This window comes from Chlamydotis macqueenii, chromosome 4 (assembly GCF_036417535.1).
Source record: "Chlamydotis macqueenii isolate bChlMac1 chromosome 4, bChlMac1.mat, whole genome shotgun sequence".
Classification (NCBI taxonomy): domain Eukaryota; kingdom Metazoa; phylum Chordata; class Aves; order Otidiformes; family Otididae; genus Chlamydotis; species Chlamydotis macqueenii.
This window is the reverse complement of record NC_141559.1, coordinates 45,836,528-45,854,816: the sequence shown is the minus strand read 5'-3', so window position 1 is coordinate 45,854,816 and position 18,289 is coordinate 45,836,528.

The following is an 18,289-nucleotide window of genomic DNA, read 5'->3' as shown; positions in this document are numbered from 1 at the left end:
TGCCAAAGCAAGACATGATTTACAGTAGGACAGATAGAGTATGCAAAAAAACCCAACCCTCTTAATTATGCGTGCACTTATATTTAAAAACATTATTAATAGTTCAGTGTTGTCACAATAGTACTAGGATTTCCCTGAGTAGTGATTAATAGGATGACAGATTCGCTTGTCAATGACTGTTCGGCTGCAAGCAAGTCACCACTCTTTTCGTAAAAATATCTTCTTATCTCTGAATCGATTCTTGATTTCCCTAGAGATGAATACAAATAATAATCTTTGACAATCTTGGCTAGTTGGACATGTTAGTTTTCAGCAGAGTAATTTTGCAATTTGCATTCAGGAATTAGACATGGATTGCTTTCAAACACTGAAAAATCATACTTTTCCTAAGTACTTTTGTACTATATTACTCTCTTGGCCTTTGCTGGGAAAAAAAAAAAAAAAGAAAAAGCAGAAGTAATCAATCTTAAATCTGAATTTTTTCTTCTGTTCAGACCAAAGGGTTAAATCCACAAGAGGGAATTTGACTTAAAAGGAGACAAGCTATCCATACTCCCTAAAATTCAGTAATAATTGAAGTCCATCACTGTATTTGTAAGGTAATGGAAACTATGAACTCCCTATCTAATCAATGGCAAAAGGTAGGCACCTCACTAGACAGTGATTTAGAGCAGAGGCCTCGTTAGGTCTTTCTCTCCATTAGCCGCACAGGGAACAATGCCAGTTCCTGCTATTGGATACCCTGCTGTGTAACTTCAAGCAGTCATCTATTTTCCTTATGTAGTGTAAGGGGAGAGTTATGTCTAAGAACATGATTCACTTGTACACTGAGCTGGGTACTGTCTGGAAGTGCCGTGGAGTTGCCTAGATGCCTCCCTGCACTCTGGATTCATAGCACTGAACCACCTCCTTTGGTTAAATATCCAAGCAAAGAATTTTTTTTCAAAAAAGAGTATGTGGCAGCTTCTTTAAGCTGCTATAGCAATCCATTGATACCTGAATAATCAGTGGTGCATCCTTCCCCTGGGAAATGGAGAGCAATTGATGCTAGAGTTTCTAACTCCTGAGAAAATATGCAGGAGACTAGAATAGTTTTTCTGAAGTGAGGGTAAGTCCATCTCTCTTATGTTTAAAAGCACAAAAAACCTGCTTTTACTTTGCATGATGTACTTTGTTTTAACTAGAGCAATGACTGAAACCAAGGTCATTTAGATTAGCCTGGAATTACCATATCTAATTTTCAGTATCTGACTGCTGAACATAGCCACCTCAGACGTCATATTTTGTAATGTAACTATCACTGGAAGGATATTGTGATCTTAGGCTGTGATCTTGCCGTTAATTGTAACAGGAGCTTTTGAAGGTATGAATTTAATTTTGTTTTGTTGGGAGTGAATCTGCATGTTCATGGTGTAGTTATTAAGTTGTGTTATTAAGTATTCAGTATCCATCTACACCCATTAATTTTCTTTTTTTTTATTATTGAAGGGAAATGTTTTACTACTAAAAAGATTCCTCTTCCTTTCTCCATCAGAGTACTTAATAACTCAGTGATAATGGCAGTTCCTTTGGTGGCAGGAGATCAACAGTCCATATGCTGCTCTAAATCAGATCGAATGCTTTGAACCTAGCTGCATTATTCCTTATGTGACTATTTTGAGCCAGCAGGAGAGAGAGTTACGGAGACCACTGCAATATTCTCCTCACCACGTTTCTGTTCAAGAGTTGACCTGGTAAACGTTACAAGAAACTACATCTCTTGGAGCAGACTCTGAAAGCAAGATTTGTGGAGACAGTTAGTCAATTCCATCTACATATGAGGTATAAAGAAACTGGTATCTTCAAGTCTTTATGCTTGGGCACATCCTAGGAGCAGAAAATTGGCTACAGCAAAAACTTAGCTTCCTGGTGACATAGGTGTGTTCAAGGCAAATGCTGAATGTGGGAAGCCCTAGTTTTTGACTACTTATGTCTCACTATCAGACCTCTGAGATCAAACTATTACAGACCAAGTTATATTTTTTGTGTGTGTGTGTTAGAAGGCAAAATTGGAAAAAAAAAAAGAAAAATCTGAAAATGTATGGATTCCTTCAGAAATGTTCAGTGTGGTACACAAATGACGACATTTCAAAGCTCTATAACCATATTAAGCAACATCAACTTTCTTAGCTGAATGTTTTTTTCCAAAATGTTATGCCCAAGGAGAAAACATTTTTTTGCAGTTCTTAAATTATAGAATAATATTGGAGAAGAGTTGACTAAGACCCAGCCCAAGTTATAATAACCCAAAGTTATTTTATAAATATTTACTGAAAATTATAGGCTCCTTAAAGGCTCATATTCCCTTCCCAGTTAAATCATCTGCTTGCTTTTAAATACTCGGATCCATCAGCATAGGTGCTTCTACCCATTCAGAATAGCACAATCTAATTTACAGCCATAGTTTAACTTCATTTGGAGAAACAAGTTTGACAGCAACGTGCAACTGCCTCAGGGTAGGAACAGCAGATCTTACTGAAGCTGGATATTCATGGGATAAGTACAGACAACGTACCTAGCAGCTTATGAACAGCGCTCATAACTTTACTGCATCTTGAGACACAGTTCAGTGCCAGTAGAGTTTTCCTTGTTTTGTTGATGGATATTGGCTCCTCCCAAATTAAGTAAAAGTTTCTACATTTGTTGGAGGAGAAGAGAAATATTTAAAACTTGCAGTAGTTTATTTAAGTGTAAAGCCTTGAAGATATTTAAGAAAAAGTGTCCAGCAGTGCCTCTAGGCTATCTACATGCTAAAACAGATAAAAGGAAAAAGGAGAAAATTGGTATCTAGAGAGAGGCAGAAACATTCTTTGTAGCTTTCTTGCCAATATTGCTTTTATATATACAGTCCTCAGAGGTATGTTCTCTTACTCTGAATGTTTTACATTTAAGATTAACACCTCAAAGAAAAATAAGAGGATTTAGGGGATTGTGATCTTGGGATGAAGACCTTGCCCTCTTTCCTTCAGGTTTAGATGTTGTATTTTAATGCTGTCCTGAAATAATATTTGTTAATAATATTTGTTAAAGCATAGATAGTATTATAAGATACATGAAGCTCTAATAACAGATGGAAATAAGTGAGGTCTGCTGGGCAAAATACAATGAGGGCCACAGCAAAAACTGTCCTAGCAGATGCAACCAATTTTTACTTCTCTGTTACACAAATAGTACGATTCCTAGTACCTTGCTGCACGCTGTTATCAGCTGCATATGTATATGCAGCACTCCATTTTAATTAGCCTGAAGATTCAAGGCTTAGAAGGAATAGCAGAGGTCTCTAATTATCTTCACAAACTAGTGATCTGCCCAGAAAATGAGGACTGAATAAGCATTAACCAGTCAGAGGCCAGTATTCAATCACAGAGAGAAGCAGGAAGAGTGGAAGATAAATAAATGCAATTTTCACTGACTTGTCTGGGCCTCGAAAATTACTAAAAAATAATCCTTCTTTAGTAAAACACATAAATTCTACATATAGAGGTTTTTGTTTTATTCTTATCCGTAGTCTTGGACTAGATATTTTAGGATAATTTTTTTTCCCATATCTGTGCCCTCTTTCTGATATTTTTATTTTAAATGTATTTGTTTGGGCAGCAGTAGCATTTCTTCAAGGACTCTTAGGAAAGTAATGCTTCCCAAGCATTGTTTATAATTTTTCAGTCCCAGTTCCAGGGAAATAAGGACTATTCTTTCCTTCCCTTGAAAAAAAATTATGACATTGGGATTTAAATCATTGCTATTCTCAAACTGGCCTTGACAGAAAAAGGCTGAGGATTATCTCTTTAGCAACTTTTGAATCAAAGCTGTGTTACTGATATGAAGACTTTGCAATTCTTTATATAATTAAAAGCAACAGTTATTATGGAAATTTTTTGGAACAGCTGTTGTATTGGAAGAAAGGTTGCAGTCTTCTCTATCAGTAATGCTTTTAAATCTCTGACATGATTCATAGCTCCTGAAACAATGCCGGTGAATTAAACAAAACTGAATGCCTTCCATACATACATTTATTACTTGCATCCCTATCAGCAAGTCATGTAAGAATCCAATAACAGAACTCAAATTGCTTGGTGAAAGTAATGTGAATGTCCCTTTTTATGAACTTTATTTCTATTTTCATTTTCTAAAATACTCATTTTGTCCAACAGTGGTGTCCAGCTTCCTAATGAAGCCATACAAGCACTGGCCCAAAGAGCTTACTATCGCTACTTTATTCTTGAACCTCAGTCAAAGGTAACAGACTGGAAGGAAAGGATAGACCTTGCTGAGTTTGGTAAGAGCTAGAGTCAATTTTGAAGTAGGATAACAAGCTTTAGCTCTTTATAAATTTCTGCCTTTCCTTGTGGAGAGTGGAAAAAGATTTTTCCTCCTGGCTGGAAGGAAGCAGTGTATCATTACTGCAGCTGAGGTTTTCATTTCATTCCTGGCTTTCAAGCCAGGGAGAGCTCTGAAAAGGGGAGAAGGACTGTTGTAGTTCAGCCCCGATTGGGACCAGACTACGCAGTCTCTCTCTCACTCCCCCCACCCTCCGAGAGAACAGGGAGAGAAAAATATAAGGAAAACCGGCTCGGGGTTTGAGATAAGGACAGGGAGAAATCCTTAAAGTTACCATCACAGGCAAAACAGACTCGACTTGGGAAAAACTATTCATTTATTACTACAAACAGCAGGAGAATGAGAACGGAGAACAAGATAACCTCCCCCCACCCCTCCCTCTTCCCAAGCTTAACATTATCTCTACTACCTTCCCCTCCCGAGCGGCACGGGGGGGAAGAGGGAATGGGGGTTGTGGTCAGTTCATCATACGTTGTTTCACGCCGCTGCTTCATGGTTGGGGGAAGAACTCCTCACATTTCTCCCTTGCTCTGTTGTGGGGTCCCACCCCTACGCCACAGTCCTTCGTGGAACTGCTCCGGCGTGGGTCATCTCTTCCACAGAGTACAGTCTCTCCAGAACGGCTGTCCCAGCAGGCCCTCCACGGGCCACAGCTGCCTTCAGGCCTCCACCTCCCCGGGTGTGGGCTCCTTCACGGGCTCCAAGTGGATCTCTGCTTCTCTGTGGACCTCCATGGGCTGCAGGGGGACAACCTGCTCCACCATGGTCATCACCACAGGCTGCAGGGGAATCTTGGCCAGGAGCCGCGTTACTCCTCCCCCTCACTTCTGAACTGACCTTGGCGTCTGCAGCCATTCCTCACAACAGGCTGGTAGATGTCTCTCAGGATCTTTTTTACATCTTATTCACTTCTCATCTCCTCTCCACTTCTTGCAGCCAGGCCGAGTCGGGCCCAGTCGGCCGCCTGGCGAGAGGCCAGAGGGTGAGGCCTGCAAGGCCCATGAGGCCTGCGCCTCCCCCTCTGCGCCTCTGCCCCCACTCAGCTTCTTCACATCTTCTCTTCTCTCTTTTTTTTTTTTCTGTTTTCCCCTTGTTAAATACATTATCACAGAGGCGTTATCACGAGACATTCTGCTACCAATTGGCTCGGCCTTGGCCAGCAGCAGGTCTGCCCTAGACCTGGCCAAGTCCCCTGAACAAAGGGGAGCGACTTCTAGCAGTTTCCTACAGAAGCTACCACCTTAGGCCCCCCTCACTAAACAAAACCACAACAAGGACCAGCCAAGATTTTTTTCCTCAGGAGGTAAGAAGTACTAAGGATCAGAAGGAAACAAAAAAAAAGAAAACAAATGTGGGCCTCAAAGCGCAGAATTGGTTAATGACTTAATGGATGTCAGAGTGTATAGATGTGTATTTTGTAGACTTGAGGGAACTTAGAAGCAAAGAACCCTGTGCTTGTGCAGAAGCAAGAAGATGGTTTTTTTTCGAAGTCCAGTAAACCCAGGCAACAAGCGCTGGCTTGGGGACTGACTGGCGGAGAAGCAGCACTGCAGGACAGATCTGCACGGGTTCTGTTGGTCAAATGGAAAATGAGCCAGCAGTGCACCCCTGTGGCAGTGAGAGCTAACCGCAGTCAGTGCTGCTGCAGAAGGTACATAGCCATCAGGTCAAGGGCAGCGATTATTTCTGTCTAGCTAGCGCACATGAAGTCACATCCAGACTCCTGTGTGTAGTTTTGGATTCATCAGCACAGGAAGACATTGACAAACTAGAGAGAGTCCAGCCGAGCTCCAGCAAAATGTTTAGAGGGCTGGAGCACATGATGGACAGTGAGAAGCTAGAAAGCAGTGTTTGCTTAGCAGAAGAGAAGGCCAAGGCTTTCTACACTCTCTGATTGTTGTCTTCACCAGCTTAACAAAAGGGGAAGTTGTTAAGATTGCAAAGGCTCTTATCGTAGGTACATGGCAAAAGGACAAGAGGCAATGCAACACATTCAGGAAGGAAATTTTTACTATATAAGAAAAACAAAAATTCATGAGGAGGGGTTAAGCACAGGAGCAGATTGTCCAGGGTGCATGTGAAGTCTACCCTTGGAGAATACTCCTGGGGAAAACCCTGGGGAACCTGGTCTCACTTTGAATATTGACTTGCTTTGAGTAGGACGTTGGACTAGGTGAGCAGCAGAGGTCTCTTCTCATCTGTGTGTTTCTGTGGGTGTAAGATCCACACTGTTCATCAGCAAGATTTCTCTTGCTGTGTTTTTGAATTCTGTGTGAGATACTTCACGTTATGAAAACAAACTTCAAATTGTATTTTGTACATGCAGCAGCCTTTATTTATTTTTTCCCCATCTGATAATGAAATACTATGAGAAATGTTGGCAGAGGACTATCAATAAACGTTTGCTGATTAAACTGCTATAGCAGTAAGAGGTGAGCTTTCTGTGCAATAAAGTTTCTCATGATTTCTGAAGTGGGGAGAATGTTGATTTGGCAGCAAGGTTATTTGGCAAGGTATAACCTGATAGAACCTGATGAGGAAGATGTTTGACAGGAGTACTGGGAAGTTCAAAAAAACCCAAATCTTTGCTTTTGGATGTACTTTTTCAATTTAAGGATTGGCAACACTACAGTTCCTTTTGCCTTCAGATGTTTTGAATTCTCTTTACTATATTTCAGCCTCTGCCTTCAGTTCCCTCATGCAGACTTCATAAATGGTGAGAATTTTGTATTAATAAAGTGTGGCTCATCACAGTATAAGGATGGTTGTTGTAGAAAACCGCAAATGAAACTGTCAGCACTGTACAAGATTTTAGACACTCGAGTAACTAAGAAAAGATTCGCGTTGGTTACTACTGAGCAGAATCTGATGAGCAAAAAAAAAACCCTGAAATAACTGCACAAAGTAAATGAAAGACAGCCTCTAACTGGACTTCAGAAGCACACTGCATGAGGATTTATAGAAGTTATATCTTCAAACAACGTGAATGGTATCTGAGTCATGAAAGTACACGGTAAGAAGCTGCCCAAAGACATAAAAGAACTACAGTAGTCTTGGGTTTGAGCAGACTGCTGTCTTGAAAAGTAGGGCCCTTGGACTTTTTTGTAGTAGTGGGAAGCTTCCGCTATGGTCACAAGAGATTATATAAAGTAGTTACACAAATAGAATGAAATCTGTTGAGACTCACAGTGACCACTAAATGTCTTTCTTTTTTTTTTTTTTTTTTCCAAAAGGGGAAAGACCTTGCTTTGACCATCTGTAGGCTGATTTACTAGAAAGGAAAACAACACCAACAAGCTATAATAGAAAAAGTGATGCAAACCTCTAAAAAAGAGTCAGTGGTACCACATAGGTAAGAATAACATTACCTAGATCGTTATCTGGGGGAAAAAATTATCTTCTGTGGAAGTCTCTGTCCAACGTAACTTAAACACAGTTCAACTACTGCTAAATAGATTTTGCCCTCAAAGATGGAGAGGAAGCTGACTTCTCATAACTCAGTTTCAGCCTGATATGCTCTAGTTTGGGAGCACTTTAAGAAAAATAGGTTGCTTTTTTCTAGGGGTTGAAGTTCTCGAGTCATCTTTTTTGTTGTTTCCTTTTTTTTTTTTCCCTAACTGAGAGTTTATATCTCTCCATCTTAGTTAATTCAGTAGGGCTTCTTCCAAAAAGTAGTATTTGCTTCTCTGAATTGTCTGTCGTCTGGAGCATCTACAGTGATCTGGTTGTGGAACTGTCTCTCAGGTGTCAGGAACCAAAAAGTTTAGAGCTCTTCTCTAGAAACTTGTCAACACTCTTCCTTTTCTGAACTGCAGCAAGAAGCAAATAAAGTCACTGAAGTTTATCAGTGTGTTCCCTGTGGTTAACATAGCCAAGCAGGTGGGCAGCCTCCTTTCACATCAGATGTATCATCCAAACAATCTCCCAACAAAGAGTATGATGCATTATGTTGTGAGGAGAGGTGTCTGCCAAGGCACCCTGGGATTACTGTTAGAACTGGTCTTATTTAACATCTTAATTAATGATCTGGAAGAGGGAGTAAGCAGATCATTAATTAAATTGGCAGATATTACGCAGAAATAATTCTAAGATCCTACCTAAACTAGAAGCACAGACAGACTAAAAAAAAAGATGAGTATTAAGAAAATAAGAGTAATTTGGAAAAACAGTTTCTCTTTGCCTGCAGCCACATCTAGGTAATTTTACAGATTGTGATTGCGTGTACATTTATATCATCTGCACATTTAAATTATTTATTTTACAATTAAACACTCAGCAGCTTGAGAGAAGTAACAGCTACATATGATACAGAGTTCCCTTGTTTTTAGCAGGGATAAGGGGGTAAGGTAGTAGAAACAGTGTTTTGGTTTCCTACTTGATCAAGAGTGCACTACAGCGTATCTTTAGACAAAGTTTAACTGATCCTGTCTACCCTGCACGTTTACCTGTCAGTATCAGTATTTACTGATACTGTATTTTATCAATACAATATTTTTTGATCGTTCCTAAAACACTGAAGTGAACAGAGCTAAGAGTAGCACTTGATAGACCCTTCTACAGATACCCCAACTTGATACTTGTAACCTTAAATTTTTAGGTCTTTCAGATGGTTTAATTTACTTTATATTTTTACAAGTAACTTTTAATCAGAATTGTATGTGGTCTAATAATGCCACCAAACTTGTCTGATTATGAGATTTTCTAGAAATAATGTTTTTTGGAATTCCTTACTGAATTAATGTTGTATCAGCAGTTTCATGATTTTGATAGGGTTCAATATCAATCTATCCATGCTGCAATCACCACTATAGTCTACTTTCCCTTTTAAAATTTATTTTTAAAAGAAAAATAAAACTTGTTATTTGTTCTATACCAATTTTATACAAGGTCTTGTACACAAAAGAATAGCTATGATCAACAGCTTTAAAAATCAGGCACATACAATCAAACAACACAGAGGACAAATCTGTTTGATTTTTTCAGAAATTGTGAATGTATTTCATGTGTAGTGCTCTGTATAGACTGCGTACAAAGAGTGTGTTCCCTACCTGTGTCAGTGAGACAGAGCTGTCTAGGCCACAGTTATGAGGGCTGCATGCATTTCCCTTGGAAAAGGCAGCTGTAAATCATGGATAAGTCCACACAGCATGGGTTAAGTTGGAAATAAGCAGTGTATCTATAGGACACAATATTGCCATTCTTGTGGTGCTTGTAAGTCTGCTTTAGTTCTACTTGCAAGCACAGGAAGCTTGCTCCTGATACAGCAGCGCTCTCAGGAGGAAGCTAGCAATATAGCAGAATCTGAATAAGTAAAAAACTAGAAAAGTATTACTGCAAGTGCATCTGTCAAACTGAGGGATGCAGGAGAAAATGAGGTGGTGACAGGTTGGGCAGAAAGAGAAATAGCATAATATGAAGTGAGTTAATGATGCCAGCAATTTTTAGCAGTTGAGAAGGTAAGGGCTGCAAAGGCAAGGTGGCACTCTATGATTTATGTGCAAGAAGTAGGCAAGGTGGTATTTTTTGAAGTGTATGTTTTAAGCTGCTAGGCTAAATTCAGATGTTCAATTTCACTGTTGTTCACGATATAATTATAAAAACTGTGTTGCTTGATGTGGTGGGTTGACCCTGGCTGGACGACAGGTGCCCGCCAAAGGCGCTCTATCACCCCTCTTCTCAGCTGGACAAGGGAGAGAAAATATAATGAAAGGCACTTATGGGTTGAGATAAGGACAGGGAGAGATCACTCGCCAGTTAGTCATGGGCAAAACAGACTTGACTTGGGGAAATTAGTTTAATTTATTACCAATCAAATCAGAGTAGGATAATGCGAAATAAAACCAAATCTTAAAAACACCTTTCCACACCCCTCCCTTCTTCCCAGGCTTAACTTCACGCCCAATTTTCTCTACCTGCACACCCTGAGCAGCACAGGGGGAGGGGGAATGGGTGTTGCAGTCAGTTCATCACACGTTGTGTCTGCTGCTCCTTCCTCCTCAGGGGGAGGACTCCCTACACTCTTCCCCTGCTCCCGTGTGGGGTCCCTCCCACAGCAGACTGTCCTCCATTAAGTTCTCCAACTTGAATCCTTCCCATGGGCTATAGTTCTTCACAAACTGTTCCAGCATGGGTCCCTTCCATAGGGTGCAGTCCCTCAGGAACAGACTGCTCCAACGTGGTCTCCTATCTCCAAGACTCCACAGGTCCTGCCAGGAGCCTGCTCCAGCACAGGCTTCCCACAGGGTCACAGCCTCCTTCAGACATACCTGCTATGGTTTGGGGTCCTCCACGAGCTGCAGGTGGATATCTTCTCCCCTGTGAACCTTTGTGCGCTGCAGGAGGACAGCATGCATCACCATGGTCTTCACCACAGGCTGCAGGGGAATCTTTGCTCTGGCACCTGGGCACCTCCTTCCCCTCCTTCTCCATTGACCTTGGTGTCTGCAGGATTGTTTCTCTCACATATTCTCACTCCTTTCTTTGACTGCAGTAGCACAGGTTCCCTCCCCACCCCCCTTTCTAAATATGTTATCACAGAGGCACTAGCACCATCACTGATGGGCTTGGCCTCGGCCAGCGGAGGGTCCATCTTGGAGCCGACTGGCATTGCCTCTGTTGGACATAGGGGAAGCTTCTAGTAGGTTCTCACAGAAGCCACCTCTGAAGCCCTTCTGCTCCCAAAACCTTGCCATGTAAACCCACACTGGAAGTAACCAATTATTCAGTGATTTGCTATCTCTGGTGTTCCAGACCTAATGGGATGACTCACTATTAAGAAATATTTATTGATAATCAAAGATTTTGTTTTTCTTACACCACTTATTTACTAAAAGAGATCTATTAGTTTCAACTAAATGATTACTCGACTTACTCTATTAAAAGTAAAAAAGTTGAACTGAATTAAAAATACTTATTATAAGGATACATTTTTTAAAAGATGTCATTTGTCCTGGCCCAAGATGCCTGTTATTTTCATCCCACTCTGTCGTGGTTTTGTTAGTGAGGGGGGGCCTAAGGTGGTAGCTTCTGTAGGAAACTGCTAGAAGTCGCTCCCCTTTGTTCAGGGGACTTGGCCAGGCCTAGGGCGGACCCACTGCTGGCCAAGGCCGAGCCGATTGGTAGCAGAATGTCTCGTGATAACGCCTCTGCGATAACGTATTTAAGAATGGGAAAACAGAAAAAAAAAAAAGGAGAGAGAAGAGAAGATGTGAAGAAGCTGAGCAGGGGCAGAGGCGCAGAGGGGGAGGCGCAGGCCTCATGGGCCTTGCAGGCCTCACCCTCTGGCCTCTCGCCAGGCAGCCGACTGGGCCCAACTCAGTCCAGCAAGGCTGCAAGAAGTGGAGAGGAGATGAGAAGTGAATAAGATGCAAAAAAAGATCCTGAGAGACATCTACCAGCCTGTTGTGAGGAATGGCTGCAGACGCCAAGGTCAGTTCAGAAGGAGGGGGAGGAGTAGTGTGGCTCCTGGCCAAGATTCCGCTGCAGCCTGTGGTGACGACCATGGTGGAGCAGGTTGTCCCCCTGCAGCCCATGGAGGTCCACAGAGGAGCAGAGATCCACTTGGAGCCCGTGAAGGAGCCCACACCGGGGAAGGTGGATGCCTGAAGGCAGCTGTGGCCCGTGGAGGGCCCGCTGGGACAGCTGTTCTGGAGGACTGCACCCCGTGGAAGAGATGACCCATGCCAGAGCAGTTCCACGAAGGACTGTGGCGTAGGGGTGGGACCCCACAATGGAGCAAGGGAGGAATGCGAGGAGTTCTTCCCCCAACCATGAAGCAGCGGCGTGAAACAACATGTGATGAACTGACTGCAACCCCCATTCGCTCTTCCCCCCTGTGCCGCTCAGGAGGGGAAGGTAGTAGAGATAATGTTAAGCTTGGGAAGAGGGAGGGGTGGGGGGAGGTTATCTTGTTCTCCGTTCTCATTATCCTGCTGTTTGTAGTAATAAATGAATAGTTTTCCCCAAGTCAAGTCTGTTTTGCCCGTGACGGTAACTTTAAGGATTTCTCCCTGTCCTTATCTCAAACCTCAAGCCGTTTTTCCTCATATTTTCTCTCCCTGTTGTCTCGGAAGGTGGGGGGAGTGAGAGACAGACTGCGTAGTCTGGTCCGATTGGGGCTGAACTACGACACACTCATAAAAAACTTTAGCATGTGCTGGATAGCAAAAATGAATCATGCAGTTCTAAGTTCTTAAGTTATTATTCATGCTAACAGGATAAATACTAAAGGAAATGAAAAATAGCAGAATATTTAATTGAGCTGTGGTATTTTCTTTATGAAAATGAGTGAAAATTGAAGAGGTATAAACTTTGACAAAAAGCTACAATGTAATTCTAAAAATCTTCTAACAATGTGAAAAATCAAATGGTTTCTCGTATTTCCTTGGCAATAATTTATTTTCGGTGTCTGTTTGCTACAGTTTGTTTCCTGGTGGTTTTTTTTTTGTACTTCATTGGTATTATATGTGCAATGTGTATTTTGTGAGCTGAGCAACTATTGTCAGGATGAAGTGTATGTTACAGATATAAAATGTTATTAGCATGACCTAGATTTGAAGACTCCTAAAAATAAAGAAGATGAAACAAATACATCTGGATATTGTGTTAAAACAATGTTCATTTGACCGTCCGTATTTCTGGGCTTATCTAGTATCTCAGATGATTATTTTCCTGCTAATCACAATCCTAGGTATAAATTACTGAAGCTCTCACTTTAGGTGGTGACTTCTTACCCTAGAATGAGTTTGATATCTCTTTTTGAAAGGTGCCTAAATTATGTTTAGTGATGAAACTTGAAGCTAAGGAAAGAAGTTGTCCAGAGTGAATAGTATTCAGTGCATTGTATTTTAGGGGGCATTAAAAAATAATAAATAACAGCTGTCAAAGGAAGCTTGTTGAAGTAAGTTTGCAGTAAATAATCTTGGAGCACAGCAGTTGACATTTTCAATAAGTAAGCAAGTGGTCAGGTCAGCTTGTAGTACAGTAGTCACTGTGGGATTGTAGCTTTTAAAATGGCAAAGAAAACGGGATGTGCATTCACCAGTGTATGACTGATGTGCTGACAGAACCCTAATTATAGAATCATAGAATCATAGAATGGTTAAAGTTGGAAGGCACCTTCAAAGGTCATCTAGTCCAACCCCCCTGCAAGGAGCAGGGACATCCCCAACTAGATCAGGTTGCTCAGAGCCTCATCCAGCCTGGCCTTGAATGTTTCCAGGGATGGAGCATCCACCACCTCTCTGGGCAACCTGTTCCAGTGTTCTACAACTCGCATTGTAAAAATTTTTTTTCCTAATTTCCAATCTAAATCTACCTCCCTCTATTTTGAAACCATTACCCCTCATCCTATCACAACAAGCCCTACTGAACAGCCTCTCCCCATCTTTCTTGTAGGCCCCCTTGAGGTACTGGAAGACCGCTATAAGGTCTCCCCGGAGCCTTCTCTTCTCCAGGCTGAACAGCCCCAACTCTCTCAGCCTGTCCTCATAGGAAAGGTGCTCCAGCCCTTTTATCATCTTCGTGGCCCTCCTCTGGACCCCCTCCAACTGGCCCATTCTTTCCATTCCTTCTTATGTTGGGGGCTCCAGAACTGGACACAGTACTCCAGGTGGGGTCTCACCAGGGCAGAGTAGAGGGGGAGAATCACCTCCCTGACCTGCTGGCCATGCTCCTCTTGATGCAACCCAGGATGTGGTTGGCCTTCTGGGCTGCAAGGGCACATTGCCGGCTCATGTTGAGCTTCTCGTCCACCAGCACTCCCAAGTCCCTCTCCTCAGGGCTGCTCTTGATCCATTCTCTACCCAGCCTGTATTTGTGCCTGGGATTGCCACGACCCAGGTGCAGGACCTTGCACTTTGCCTGGTTGAACTTTATAAGGTTGGCATGGGCCCACCTCTCAAGCCTGTCAAGGTCCTTCTGGATGGCAATTATGTCATGAACACAAGAATGCTGTAATACGACTTCCCCATAAGGAACTCAAGGCCATAAATATATTTTACCAGCTTCTGTGTGAAAGGATAACCTATTGCAAGAATTTGGTTTTTATGAGACTACTGAAGAAGTGTTGATCATTGAATCAAGTAATGAATTCTCAAGATCATGGTAATCAGAGAGGGCTAAGTATCTATTTGATGTAGGAAACATCTGTTAAAGTATTTCTCCTGGGTACCATCAGTAGTTGGCAAGTCTCATTGCTTTAGCAATGTTTTCAATATTGCTGTGTCTATAAAATGGCATAATGTGTTTTGTACTACTGGTCTTTTCTGTATTCTCAGTGCAAACTAATAACAGGTATTTTAATTCCAACTTCTTGCTAGAAGTTGGAACAATATATAAAATAAAATAATTTAGTGCTTTTCAACTGCATAGTCCTATATTTAAAATCTCAATATAAATCACTGAGTAAGAAAATAACCTATATCTAATCTATGAGCTACACATCTAGCTCTATTTTAAGATTAAGACCTAGTTTCTTTGAAAATTAAGAAGTAACTATGTCCTTTGCTGTGTTAGTCTAAAAGTAGATGTACCATTACAGGTACTCCCTTGTCTTTATTCTGAACACAGGAAAGCCGGGTTTCCTAATAAACCCCTATTAAGAACCTAATAATCACACCTACACTAATCTTAGAAGGGAAAGCTACAGAAGTAAAATAGGCTGGTCTGTAACAGGAATTGGTATACCAAGCCAAATAAATAGTCTATTTATTTATTATTTTAAAGGAACTGACAATACTTCATCAAATACTCCAGCATAGTTTAAGCAAATTGTGCAGTGGGCACATCTGAGTTAGACTAAGGCTGAAATTACCTTTTACATTGCCTGATATCTCTTTAAATCAGTGCTAGAAAACTCAGGCTTAAGTAATACCTGGATAATTTGTTACTTTTTGTGATTAATTTGAGGTCACTTTACCTTTACGTAATTTTAAAGTAATCTACATGTTCCTACACAAACGTCATGGACAAAGATGCTTTACAGTAAAGCCTGTACAGCGTACCCTCTTGACTGGTGTTTGGGCTGTGCCAATCAGCTGAATGAGTACAAGGGCACGCATACGTACACACTTAATCATCTTTGCAAGGAACTGCACATTTTCATCAAACAAAGGAAGAGATTATGTGCAGATGCTGGTAGACAAAATATTTAACAACTGTGCTTCTGTTTTATCCATTTTAAGCAATGTTTGAAGAAAATACATTTTTGGTGTTTAGAAGAGTTGTGCATTACAGACCTTGCACCACAACATTAATTTTTCCTGTCAAAGACACTATCTCTTATCCATTCTCTATTCACAAATCTTCACTAGACTAATAGACACAGCAGAGCTGAATGAAAAAAAAAGGAAATGTAAAAATTTTGCTTAGGAAAGGCATAGGGATGAGGGGAGGGAGAGATCTTGAGTAAGATATGTGTGATAGAAGTTAAATTTATCAAAATTTGAGTTCTGGGGCATGATCTGTTTTGTATAACAGTTGTGATAACAGTGAAGTTTGAATAAAGGGATATATAGTAATATTTTGCTTTCCTTTCCTTGCTTTTATTGGTTTGTCTGATTTTATTGGTAATGTCTGATATACGTAGCAATACTCATTGCTTTACATCTGTGAAAATGTATTTTGATATTCTGTCTAGTTTAACAGTATTTTCATTAAACGTATGCTTTTTCTGTCTACTGCTATCGCATCATTGTTATCTTGTGGTGGAGAGTTCAACACATTAATTATGTGCTTTATAATAATATTCTCTTTTAAATTCAAGCGTGTTATCTTTCAATTTTCTTGAATGGCTCCTTGCTCCTCTATTATGACAGAGGATAAATAGATGTTCACATTTACCTCTTCAGATTCAACTTGGATTCATTGCTTTACAGAAATTATGAGCAGTAGCAAAGAATTTCATCTAGAATAGAAAGGTTTTGGAAAAATGAATTTAAAATATATGCATGTGTATGCATTCTTGTCTTCCCTCCAGTTTATCATACTTTAGGAGCATGACTTAACTTCCAGTTGACCTGGCTGTATGTAGCTCCCTGATAGTTCCTCTTCTTTTTGTCCCTGCTCTCTAGCGGTCACCATCCTCCATTCCTCAGCGATTATTTTTAATGCATTAGATATTAGCTAACAAATAAGTACTTTTGACTATGTATGGAATATTATTGTCTGCATTTGTAAGATGTGTTGTCTCCAATAGCCGGTTTCTTTGGAATTACTTTAATCTGACTTTTACTTCTCTTAAAAACCCCCGTTGAACGTGCCCAGCAAGTACAAGAACATTTAGTACAGTTACACAGTGCTTGTCTTACTTTAATAATAACTGTCCTAAAATCAGTGTTCCTAAAATAGTGAATAGTGTCTTTGTACCTAATGTGTAAGGTTTTGTTGCTCCTGCAATTAAATGCAACTGCAAGATCACTGATGCATGCAACAGGCCTGGCAAATACAAGTGTGTAGTTTTGCCTGAATTCTTATAGGTAGGAAAATTACTTAGCTAGGCACTCACACTTTTTCTGTAGTGCCAGACATACAAGTGGAAAACATGGGAACCCTAACTATGCCATTAAAGACATATGAACTGCTGTGAAATATCTGAAGAATTTGTTCCAAATTTGAGTTAAAAGAACTCTGGTAGGGAAAGGGAGTGACAAGGCTGCAGAAATTATCAATATTTTTTAAATGACAAAAACTTAGAAAAAAAAGAGGTAGACGGACAGTGGCATGTGCCATCTTTGGATCCTGAGTATGTTTATAGTCATATGACTTGTGAATTTCTGCCATTTATTACTATCAAAGAGAGGATGAAACAGCTCAGCTTCAAGGCAATACCTAAACCCTTTACATCTAACTCCAAGCACCTGGCTCTCTTCAGAAGGAGAAGCGGTTCATTTGTCCATCTCCAGCTTGAAATGGCAGTTCCCAGGCACTGTTTGCCAGGTAGGATTACGTCAGTTGGCACAAGACACTGTTAAACCATCACAGAGTTCTAGGGAAGAACTAAATTCCCTATTTTTGAGAGTTAGAACTTTGGATTTCTTAAAGTGCTGAGGTTAATATTGCAGAAAGATTGATAGCACAGGATATAATAATGAGGTGGTTGTAATGGTTGCCATTTTCTAGAATCTGTCAAAGTCCATAGCAGAAGATCTTCCTTAAGACAATTATGATTTGTTCAGCCTGAATACAACTGATGCCATACGTTCATCAGTGGATTCCCCAGTCGTGTAGAAATTCATTGAAGCAGACAACGCTAGAAAAATAGGAAAGCTTTTCTAGCTAGACAAGCTTGAAAAACAACTAAGAGTGAGGGTTTTACTGAATGCTATTTTACTGTGCTTTAGAGCAGACCAGAAGTATGTACACGGGCAGTTAGCACATCTTTGTATCTCAGGTGAGGTGTACTAATTAACAGCTGAGAAGCGGCTGTGTCCAGCTGAACTCTAACAGAATATTCACAGATTATGAGCTTGCTGAAACTATTCTGAGAAAGGAGTGTTGTTTTTAGTGTTTCAAAGTACCTGATCTGTTTAAAAAAATACTCTGATTTATCATCCACAGAGTACTTAGTGCAGTATAGCTAGACTCGTAAAATTGTCTCAGAAAAAGGAAAAAAGGGGTCAAATGTATTGTTTGCAATAAATAGATCCCAAGTGTACCTCCTTTGACTTCATTATTAGATATACACAAGGCATGAACTTGGCTCACTCTTTCCCTGCTTGATACTAACTTCCAGTTGCTGATACCATTATTAAGTTAATTGTTTGGTTCATCAATCTGTGTCAACGAAGCTTTCAGAGTGCTTGATGAGATTTCAGACATCAAGCTGTGAGGCATTAAAAAATGATGAATTTACATCCAGGTAAAACGATGCCCTTCAGCTATAATAATGAATCACTACTTTGTTTACAAATGG